Source organism: Vigna unguiculata, chromosome 5, assembly GCF_037176805.1.
Source record: "Vigna unguiculata cultivar grain cowpea cultivar isolate G323 ecotype 2 chromosome 5, ASM3717680v1, whole genome shotgun sequence".
Taxonomy (NCBI): domain Eukaryota; kingdom Viridiplantae; phylum Streptophyta; class Magnoliopsida; order Fabales; family Fabaceae; genus Vigna; species Vigna unguiculata.
In genome coordinates this window covers 21,610,521-21,622,697 of record NC_140796.1, presented here as the reverse complement: position 1 = coordinate 21,622,697, position 12,177 = coordinate 21,610,521, and the positions used below count along the sequence as shown (strand labels likewise).

At 29.6% G+C, this 12,177-nt stretch overlaps 1 pseudogene; it reads right to left on the bottom strand.

Annotated features, from left to right (window-relative positions):
• Nucleotides 1-1,147: 1,147 nt before the first annotated feature.
• On the bottom strand, nucleotides 1,148-11,111 carry LOC114184480 (uncharacterized; annotated as a pseudogene).
• Nucleotides 11,112-12,177: the final 1,066 nt, after the last annotated feature.

The following is a 12,177-nucleotide window of genomic DNA, read 5'->3' as shown; positions in this document are numbered from 1 at the left end:
ATAACCAACAGCAAAGTGTCGATCAACAAACAAAAATGGCTACAAAATAATGAGGACACTAAATTATTTTTAAACAATAAAGACATTATCAATATTTTTTCTGCAATAACAGAATGAAAAACAAAACATATATAAGTTGTCAACAGACATATATAGCAACAAAAAATATATCTATTTATAAACAGACGTTGATAAAAATTGAATTCAGAATTAATAATTCTTTTAAAAAATAAATAGAAAACATTCTGAACATTGAAATCTGTAGATATATATTAAAGTGCAGTACATAGGTTATGAATACAGAACACTGCGAACCACATAGAACAGAAAATCTCAATGCATGGTAATATATCTAAATTTGTATTTGTGTTAAAATTGAAGACATACCTTAGAGAATATGTAGATGGTGTTGAACTTCCAAAGTATTGTTCTCTGATCTTGGGTTTGCTCCATTTCCAATTTTGTAATTGCAGAGAAATGGAGGTTCAAATGTAGTGTTGAGTGAAGGATGTGTATGAAATGGTAAAGTGAAAGTTGTGAAGGAATGGGAAAGTTTAAGTCAGAATAGAGAACATTATCACGTGCAAACAGTGACAACAAATTTAAAATTGTTATTGTTCACTGACACAAAAAGTAACAGATAAAATAAAGTATAGAAGTTACAGGTAAAGTAACAGAAAAAATATATAATGCAGATTCTTTAACATTTAGAAAATTAAAGAAATGAAATGCAATTATGTAAATTTAAATGAATGTTGTTTTTTCAGTAACACCCAAGCACATGTATATAGACATTTATTGTTCACAATACAGTAAAGCAACAAATAACAACTGAAAACCAACATATATATAACTAATAAAAGAAACAATAGTGTATTAATATATAAGTAGCATTACTGGAATTCAAAGAAGTAGCTCCTGGAAAACAAAATGATGTCCAATGCAACTATCAAAACATTTATCAATCACTATATATTATACACTACTAATCTCCATGAACTATAATGTGCACCAAAATTTGTATATCGACCTAAAAAATAAAGTAATCTGCACCAATTGTAATCTGCAAGGTAAAAAATAAATACAGTTAAATGTACAACAATTGAAAAATTGTAAGAATTATATAAAAGTAATTTGTATACCTTTATCAAAGATTTTCAAATATTTCTTTGTAAACCACATTTGTAGTTGTAGTGGTTGCTTTTCCATCTTCATCCAGAATTAAGATTTTTAGTCCTTTCTTTGATGTGACTCTAGAAATTGCTACGTACAATTGTCCATGAGTAAAAACTAGGCGAGGAAGATAAAGTCTAACTTTAGAAAGAGTTTGACCTTGGCTTTTGTTTATTGTCATCGCAAAGCATAAGGATATTGGAAATTGCCTCCTTTGAAATTTGAACGGGATGCTGGAATCAGAAGGTGTCAAGTTCATTCTTGGTATGAATATTTTGTCACCAACATTTTTGCCAGTTATTACTGTAGCAGAGATAACATTCTTTCCCAAATCATTAACTTGCAACCTTGTACCATTGCACAGACCATTTGCTTGATCAATGTTTCTTAAAAGCATAATTGGTACGCCAACTTTCAATTTAATCCAATGATTTGGAATTCCTGAACATTTAATATCATTTAGAAACTCTTGAGTAAACCACTCACCTTGAATTTCTTGATCATCATTAGATTGGCAAGGAGTGTCTGAACTTAAATAAACTTGTTCTTCACCAAGAATCAAAGATAAAATGAAGTCATTTACTTGTTCAACACTATCAATTGTAGGGTAAAGTATTGCACCATCATCAAAGAATCCAGGAGCCATGATATTTTCAATTAGACCACCATAAACAAATTTGACTAAAGAAAGTAAAGGTGTTTCACTTTCCTGAATTAGAAGATCTGTTGGTATTGAAAGGTTGGCTTCACCACTTTCATTCAAATTCATATTTCCATCTCCAATTTTAAGAATCCAATCAACAAATTCTTTTATATCTTTTGCACTTTCATTTGAAGCAGCAGTCTTTAACCTCATGTTTTGTGATAGCTTAAGAACTGTGCAATATTGCCACAAATCAGAATAGTTAATTGATGAGTTCACAATATCATACCTTGATCCCTTTCTTACTACTGGCAAGATTTGTCTAAAATCACCGCCCAAGACCACCACCTTTCCACCAAATGGTTTGTCAGCATTATGTTGATTCGTAGCTCTCATAATGTCTCTCAATGTTCTATCAAAAGCTTGAAAGCATAGCTTATTCATCATACGAGCTTCATCCCATATTATAAGTTTTGCTTCCATCAATAGTTTAGCATGAAGACTTTATTGATTGATGTTACAGGTTGATTCATCATTGATTGCTAATGGTATGCAAAAAGTAGAATGAGCAGTTTTACCTTCAAGAAGCAATAAAGATGCAATGCCACTTGAAGCTACATTAAGGGCAATCATTCCCTTTGCTCTAATAGCAGCTGACAAAAGTTTCCAGAGATATGTTTTTCCAGTACCACCATAACCATATAAGAAAAAGAAATTCCCTACCTCTGAGTTCACTGCTGTCATAATTTTGTTATAAACATGTAGTTACTCATTAGTGACAGACTACAATAGAGATTGATGTAGCTTCTCCATTTTTTCTTTATCATAATTCATTTCATCAACAATGAACCTGTTCTGAAATTTGAATGAATTTGAAAGATCAGGTTAAGGAAGGCAACTATAATCTGATAAAGCTCGCCCATTTGAATTTAGAAGTTCTTGTACTTCTAGTAAGCAAAGATTGTGTAAATCATGCTCTTGAATTTGAAAATATAAAAAATAGAATATGTAATTAATACCTAATTATGGAAAAAACAGTGTAGAATAATTCAATTTAGTACCTGGTATGTTCAAGTCTTTTCTTTTTTGATATAGGATACCATCTGCAAGTAAAGTCCAAGTTGCATCCCAAACTGATGAAGGATTATCTTGTTTCCTTTTAGAGTTATGAATATGGTGAAGTTATTTAAGAAAGCTTTTTTGAAAATTCCCACTGGACATTAAGATAGCAAGCTATCTAGATGTGAAGGTTCATTTCTCAAGCTCATGAAAGGAAGAAGAGAGTTGGATTCAAGCTTAAACTCACACAACATTAACAACACTTAAAGAACCAAAATGAAAGAAGAAACATTAAAAATGGAAAGCATAGAAGATGAAGCATGGAAGAAGCACGCCACTCATAGGGGGGGATCTAAGCCAACCAAGCCCTAGAGATGAGTGATGGTGCCGCCACTTGCAAGCAAGATAAGGCAAAGGTGAGTTCACTTCTAGGAAGGAGAGCTCACGAAAATTTAAAGGTTGAAACACAATAGTTTAGAAACAAAATGATCAACCCTTTTACAAGACAAGGAGCACCCTTTAAATAGGAGTTCATAGGGGTCCTTTAGCAAATACAAAAACATGAAAAAGGATTAACTAGCAAACCCTAAACCTAATGTGAGAGTGAGTCTTGGCCAAGTGAAGGAAGATGATTGGTGGAGGCATTCCCATGAGGATTCTAGGCCAAAAGAGGAAGGAGACCAAGTGACCTTCTAAGGCATAAACCACAAAGGCAAAAGGAGACAAGGTACATGTCTACTTTTGCTTTTGCTTTATGCTTTTTGCTTTCCTCTCTCTTCCACTTCATCCAAGTGCTCCAATCACCAAGTGCCACCTAGCCATGCTCTACTTTCTCTTAATTACCTACAAAACAAGACAAACAAGGATTAACATGTTGGTTTAAGTTAATCTAATCTTGGTCAAAGGTCAACTTTGGATCAAAGTCAACAAGTCAACCAAAATAAATCAACTAGAAACCAACTTAGGGAATTCAAACTAAAGTAATGCAAAACAAAGATAAAGGTGATGGAATAGAAGACTCCCCTCTAGACATGCTTCTAGTGATCCTTCTTGATGGAGCTTCTAAGGAGGTGGTCATGCCTTCATCACAAACAACATTTGGCTTAGTCATTGTATTCATGATTAACAAACCAACAAATAACCTTCTAAGTTGATTTCCAGATGCAAGATGGCTAACCTCTTTAATGGCATCAATGAATTCTTTGTCATCTGCCAATAATCCAAATTCTTGGCAAGCCTCTTGGTATTTGGAGAATGTTTTACCATTAATTGTCTTTATACTATCATGATCAATACAACCTTTTTATTTTGTTAGTAAGATTCTCATGTAGTAGCATTCACCTGATCCTGGAGGAACATATGTAAGTCGACCAATACTATAACCTTGCTTTCTTGGTTTCCATTATTTTTGTTGAGACATCCAAACAAACTTTGTTGGAAATTCAACATAGGTCAAGTTTCTACCTTCCTCAAATTTTTTATTAGCTTCAAACCAAGCTAGGAACATGGTGTTCATATTCTCATTCCTATGCAATACATCATCAATTCGATCATCATTTTTAAACAAAACTGGTTGTTGATCTTGTAAGTGAAAAGTTAATCGTTGAACAGCTGGCCACCTATGATGGATATCAAAACCAAAAATTCGCCAAACTGCTTCACATGTAGATAAATATCTACAATCATAGTATCTTTTTATCTCATCAACAATACGCATCTCTGTAGATTCATTCTCTTTGTCTGTAATTTTAATTGTTGCTCTATCAGGACCTTTGTTGACATATTTGAACAAATACTTGATTGAGTTGGATTTGTTGCAATATTCTATATTAACATGAGCTTGATAACGCATTAAGAGAAGAGGACTATACGGCACCACATTTGCATTACCTAATTTATGTCCATTTTTCAACACAAATAAACCATCATCTCTACGTTTATATACAGGATATCCATCTTCATCAATTGTAGTTGAATGTATAAATTTTTTAGGAAAAAATTTAGAACACCGACCTTCTTTCATACATGGCGAGTTGAATCTAGCAGCTCCGCAAGGACCATGTATCATATATGTTTGAACAACCTTTGAAAGTTTAGGATAGAGATCTGGATGAGGAAGTTCAGCAGAGATAACTTGATCTATATGCTTTGCATTTTCTAACTTGTTAGAGTCACTCAACCATAGTAATACATGAGCATGTGGCAGACCTCTCTTCTGAAATTCAACTATATACATACCTAAATTTGTAAAATAATTATTAAAGAAAACAATTGGCAGTAAGAAAAATAAATTAAGAAAATTAAAATTGTATACCTGCATTGACTTTGCCAAAGAAATTATTCTTCTTGAAATCTATCATCATTTGGTCTAATTTCATTTTAAAAACTCTACAAACTATGTCTGGCCTATCTGAAGCAGTTAATCCTCTTGATTTGACAAAATCAACAATTTCAGGCCAATTTACATTACATGTGATTGTTATAAACAAATCTGGATAGCCATACCTCTTGCAAATTGCCATAGCATCTTGGCAATTATTGAACATGTATCTCATACCACCTGTAAATGAAGCTGGAAGAACAATACGCTTACCAATGGAAGAAGGATCAGTTTCACCTTTGTTAACAGCTTCTTGTAACCCATTCAAAATATCTGAACGAATGAGTTTTTGATTATTTCGTATAAAAGACAACCTTTGGGCTTCAATCATGGTGTATGTATCCACTAAAAACTGTTGAAACAATCTACGTGAATTTACAACATTACCAAATTCAAACTTTCTATCTTGTATTCTGAAAGCAATGAATTCTCGTAAAGAAATGCGAATTCTCTTTCTACTTTGTCCATATTTTTGACAATCTCTAATTGGAATATCCTTTTGATAACCATCCTCTCCATATGGGAAAATCAAAGGATATTGAAGAGGAATGAAACTTGTGTGTGTTTCGTGTAGTCTTGTTAATTGACAAGAAACTTTCTTGACAATGATGTCCCTTCCTACTTCTAAGGTGCTCAAATCACCAACAATCAATGCTGCCACTTCATCTGCTACTGGTGTATTGTATACTCTAGGATCCTTAAAGCGATGTCTAAATAACCTCAATCCAAAATCTGATTGTTCATCGTCATGTATAAAATCTCTTACTCTTTTGAATGTTTGAGCAAGTACATTGTGTTTGTCAATCATTTTCTTCAATTCTTCGATCAATGATTTATCAAATATGGATTGCTGACTATCAGATCTGACAAATTAAAAATTAGTCAATTATATATAAAGAAACTATTTAAACATACCCAAAGTGACTAACTCTGTTGCTTGTTTCATTTTCTGTGTCATAAATATATAGTTGTGCAAATTTGGGATTTGATCCTTTTTCAAGCAATAAACTTCCAATGCGATGGTAATTTTGACCACTAAGAATAAATTGAGGAGGACCTGATCCATCGTTGATTGAGGAATGGATCTTAGCACCAATGGATGTAAATGAGAACATGTTGTTGTAACTTCTTATGTAATGTAAGAAATGCTGGCTTGTACTGTCTTCACCTTTTAACAACTTTTGAAGCAATTGTGGAGGTTTCTTCAACAATGGAAGTTGTACTTTTCCCTTTTGACAACAAAGAGAGAAATCAACTTGTTTTAATCTTTTGCATTTATCAGATATTTCTTCATACCACAGTTGAGCTTGACAATAGGGACACTCAAGTGAACACTCCCCAACATTAACATTTCCTAAGTACATAAAAAACATATATGTCAGTAATTAAATAATATTTATACTTAAATATAAAAAAACTAAAAAGTATTGTTTCACCTTGAATTTCAGCTTTTGAATACAAATCAGATTTGAAATGTCAAATTATGTTATCTGAAAGAAAAGTAAAAAACAATTTTACATAAAGAAACAGAAAGTATTTATTATTTAAAATGAACCATTATTGATTACCATCATTTTCATCTTCTTCAGAATTATTGTCAAAATCCAATATCTTCGAAATAGATCTAATAGCCTGCTCCCGAGAAGGCTGACAGAATTGTAAACCTTTAACATAGATTGAAATGAATATTAGCAAGCTCAATTTGTAACAATTAAAGAAATTAAAGTAATGAGATGAATTTTGTTTATATTATAAATTACAATGACTTTGGTTTTGTTGAACATAAAAAGGATTAACAACTTCAGAAAAAGCAGAAGAATTTAGTGAAGCATGACTAGAGCTGCTACCCACAATTTCTTTAGGTAACAGTTCTTCTGTATTAAACACATTGGTTTTGCTTCTTCCAATAGGACAATCAAATTGAACAATACCTGTAGGTACATCCACAAATTAATGAACTGAATTCTAAATATTATTGATATATATGATTTTGTAATTTTGTTCTTAATTTAATTTATCATTAAAATATAATTATACATTTGAATAACTAAAATAACTTCAATTTGAGTCTGCACAACTCAATTTAAAAAAAAATAGTAAAATATATTAAAGCACTAATATATTAAGAGAAAAGCATTAAAAAAATTAATATATTTTTCATTTGTACCTGTGTTGTTACTGTTGTTGTTTTGCAAAATTGGAGCATTGGTAGATCCAATGGATGTAGAACCATGAAATTCTAATAAGAGAGGTAGTAATAGAAAAATTTATTATGAAAGGAATTCAATTGAAGATAAGATAATAATAGATATATAAACAATTAGTATTTAATCATTTTTATTACGCTTGGTATTACTTTTTTTCTGCCAACTTCTGATTTATAATAAGTTTCCTTCTTCTTCGTGCAACTTTCCCTTATTTTAGTCAAGTTCTACAAAATGCAGTTAAAAAAAGGATTATGAAATGCATTTAAAGATGAAACGAATTAATTATTAAATGATGTCATCTAATATCAATGTGTGTTAATTGTATAATATGCATTAAAGATGAATAATGAGACTAATAAGTGTGTAGTGCTAGCATTTGTACTGAATTTGAATGAAAATTAAATTAAATACCAAACTTACCACAATATGTCAACTCGGAAAGTGGCTTTCTAATTGTAGATTGAATTCTTTTATTCTGCACGTCTGTATCTTCATTGAGCGATAAGTAGGTTTTGATAGTTGCATCTGGCGTAACATTTTCTTTCCATACTGGTAGAATAGTTAAAAAGTCAAATGAGAAAAGAATACATGTAAAATATGCAACACAAATAGAAAACTATGACACTGAAAGGTTTTACAAAATACAGATTTGTGTTAGTGCAATCAATGAATGCAGATTTGTGAATGAAATGCAGTAATAAATTTGTTGGATGAAATGTATAGTGAATGAAAAAATTATTACCACAATTTCTTAACTGAGAAAGAGGTGTAGTATTTGGAAAAGGAAATGCTTCACTTGGACTTGATTTGTCCTCATTTGTTACTGCAATCAAAATAACAAAAAAAAAAATAACATAGATGAAGTAAGATTAGAATTTGCATATTTGTTTTTACGTATGAGTGTAGATTTAATTGAATTGGATGAGAAACGAATGAAATGAGCTAGAAAAAATGAAGAAACTTAAAAATGTAATGTGAGAAACATAAAAATATTGAACCTGTGGACTTCATCAAGGTATTGGAAAAATTTTGTGGGAGAATGTTCTTCCTTTTTCTTCTTCCATTTGTTGAATCCATTTTTTTGTGATAATGTTCAAAGTGTGCAGAAGTTATGCATTGTATTGGGGTATTATGGTGTTTTACAAATTCATTACATGTTGGAAATCAAATAAGATTAAGATTTAAAATTAAAAATAGAAAACTAATAACAAAAGCAATTAACAATGCACTGTGAAGAAAGTAAAGCAGAGAGGAAGAAAAAACCTATTAGTATATGTAGCCACATTTTTAGTATTCAACCAACATTCTTCCTGATGATTCAGGTACTGTCAGTACAAACTTTTGACAAAAAAGAACAAACATTTCATTGATATGGAAATATCAGAACTGAACAAATAACTCAAAATTTGGAAAAGCGTACCTTTTCAAAAAGATTTGATCTACAAAGTCCAAATTGATGATTTGCAGACAATGCAAAGCCTCATTTCAGAATGTGCATCTGTGATATATGTCCTTTTTTGGCAAGCACAAAAGTACTATACTTTGTAATAGTCAACCATTAAAGTAAACATTTGTTTCTACATTGAGTGTAACATGCAACTACTAAAGAAAGGGCAAAAGAAAATTATTTTATTGTTTTCAATTTTAAAAATGAAAAAAAATTCAAAGAAATTAAATTTAAATTAAAAAACTTGTAAGAGAGTTCAAACTGAAATGGGTTTTAATGTTTTCATGGTTACTCTATTACTAAAAAACAATTTCAATAAATTTTGAAAGAAATATTAAAATATTTTTTGTAAAGAAATTAATAAAATCTTTTGAAAATTATATTCAGTTAGTATGTCCAATTATTAGTACTGTAGAATATCAAGTTGACTTCTTTATTATTACTTCTAACCTTTTTTTAAGAAAAACAATCAAATATTTTAACATATTTGAATTCTTATTATAATCATTTAAAATTATTTTTAGTATCCGAAATGAAAAATTATTTTAGAAAATCATTACTTAAATAAATTTTGTATTACGAAAATAATTAAAATATAAAACTTGACGATAATTAAATTAGGTTAAATACTTTTAGATATGGCTTCTAATTATAAAGAAGCAACAAAAAAAGGATGCTAAAACTATTACAAACAAAATAAAACCAAAGTACTTTCAAAGTTCTTCAAAAAAACATACATAATATAAATAGTAAACTAAAAGAAAAGTGCAATATTAAAAACGACATTCTTTGTGGACGTAGACTTTGATCTTCTTTTTCATTTTTTTGTCAGCTAGAAACACAAGAATATATCCTTCTTCCAAACGATTGAATGTGCAGAAGTCCTTCCATCCCTTCCCAATCTTACTTGACTTCTTAGGTGTATTACGGAGCAGAAGTTTACATTGAACAATGAAAGTGTTGTGACGTCCCTGCAATTCCAACCTCCTCAATCTACGTTTACGAACGTAATCTGCAAAGTCAGATTGTAGGTCATGAAAAAAGAACAAAATAAGACCACAAATAAAAATATATAAAGAAAATAACATATAAAACAAAAATAATAAAATGATAAGTTCACCAGATGGCTGCCTTTGCATTGAGATTTTGACAATTTGACTCTAAATAGATGTTTTTTTCGCAACCGAATTAGGTTTGAAAGAAATTTGGCACCAGTCGATATTGTAGACATGTTGGGGAATACAGTGATGTGGAAGGTAGAATAGCCAACATATCTAAATACAATTTGATGGATATGTTGCAATTTATAAAAAAACTCTTAGGCTATACCAACCATCCGTGAGAACGGGATGATTCACATCCATATTAAAAGTTAACTGATGTTGATTCCCTTCAATATCTTCCAACTGCCAAACCGGTCCTAATTCCTCACCAAAAATAGCGAAAAATATTGGATCAACATGTCCAAACTCCTAATGAGACAAAAAACAGATAGAAAAGTCAAAAAGATGAATAAGACAAATATGAAACTGATGATGAAAGCATAAATATTAAAATCCAGGAATAAAAACATGCATGGGTGATGTAAACAAATAAAATAAGAGACATAGACGAAAAACTGATAAAAACAAAAAACAGAAAAGTAGTGAATTTGAATGGTTAATGAAAAAAGTTGACATCTTTAGAAGAAACCAATACTAAGTTAGAGTTCAAACAAAGTAAAAATATAAGTTGTCTTATGAAAGACAAAAAAGGTCGACATAGATGAGAAATGCATCAAAAACAGAACTTTTAACGGATTTCAACGATTATTGAAGAAAGATGACATTTTGATAACAAAAATGAAATGAAGTAAGATTTGGAGAATAGATTATGAAGGAAAATATAGTTTAACATACATGAAGCATGGGAAACAAACAGAAAAAAATGACCTTTGAACGATTATTGCACAAAGTTTGAATTTTTAGAAAGAAAATCGAGAATAAGTAATATTGTGTAAAAAGTGAAAAGAGAAATACATGTTTTTGAACGATTAAGATGGATGAAGAAGCAATGTGGTTTGGTCTAAACTTAAAAAAAAAAACAGCAAAGCACATATTTTTTAAAGTTTTTGTGAAGTAGACGTACCTGATTATGAACAAAATGATACGTAGTGAACCTTCCTAAAGTTTTTCTGGCAGTGACACTCAAAGAGAAATCCATGAAAGCAAGTGTAGGGGAGTGACCTTTCTTTTTCAGTGATTTTGTAAAAACATAAAACTTGATAGTAAATAAGGAAAACAGACGGTTATATAGATATGAAAAGACTTGTAATTAAAGAGAAATTAAAAAAGGTTTTTTGAAAATACAATCATATTTAATAATATTTTTAAATTAATTTTGAGAAAGTAAAAATAACTTTAAATTTTTTTTAAATAAATATACATTTTTAAATAAATAAAAACAAATAAGAATTTGAAAGAGTAATAGCAGATAAAAATAATATAATAAAATATTCGGAAAAAAGATAACTAATTAATAAAAGAATAAAAGATAATATTAAAAGTTAATATATAGATATGAAAAGACTTGTAATTAAAGAGAAATTAAAGAAGGGTTTTTCAAAATGCAATGATACTTAATAAAATTTTTAAATTAATTTTGAGAAAGTAAAAATAACTTTAAAAAAATTATAAAGAAATAAACATTTTTTTAATAAATAAAAACAAATAAGAAGTTGAAAGAGTAATAGCACATAAAAATAATATAATAAAATATTAAGATAAAAGATAACTAATTAATAAAAGAATAAAAGGTAACATTTAAATAATTGTACAATTATGATTAAGAAAATCAAAATCAACTTTTATCCTTTAAATGCAAAGTTACAAAGGTTTTTTATTTGTTAATCAATCTGTTTGATGAAGGAATAATGGTTTTGAAAACATGAAATAAATTTTATATGTTACGAAAACAATAATGTAGTTGAAAAATATACATAGATAAAAACTTAATGACTTTGATGTAGCTAGCATCATAATGTAGTTGACATTAAAAGTAATATCAAAACTTCGACATTAGGCTAGCAATATATACTAAATTTTAAAAATAACCATATACAACAAAAGGTATATAAATTTCTAGAAATCTATTTAAAAAAGGTAAACAAATAGTGAAAATAAACAATTTTTTATAACCCAAAACAAAAGGAAAAACCTATGCTGAAATTAATTAATTTAATGTAGCTAGCATGATTATGGTGTTGACAATGTCAAATTATATCAACACA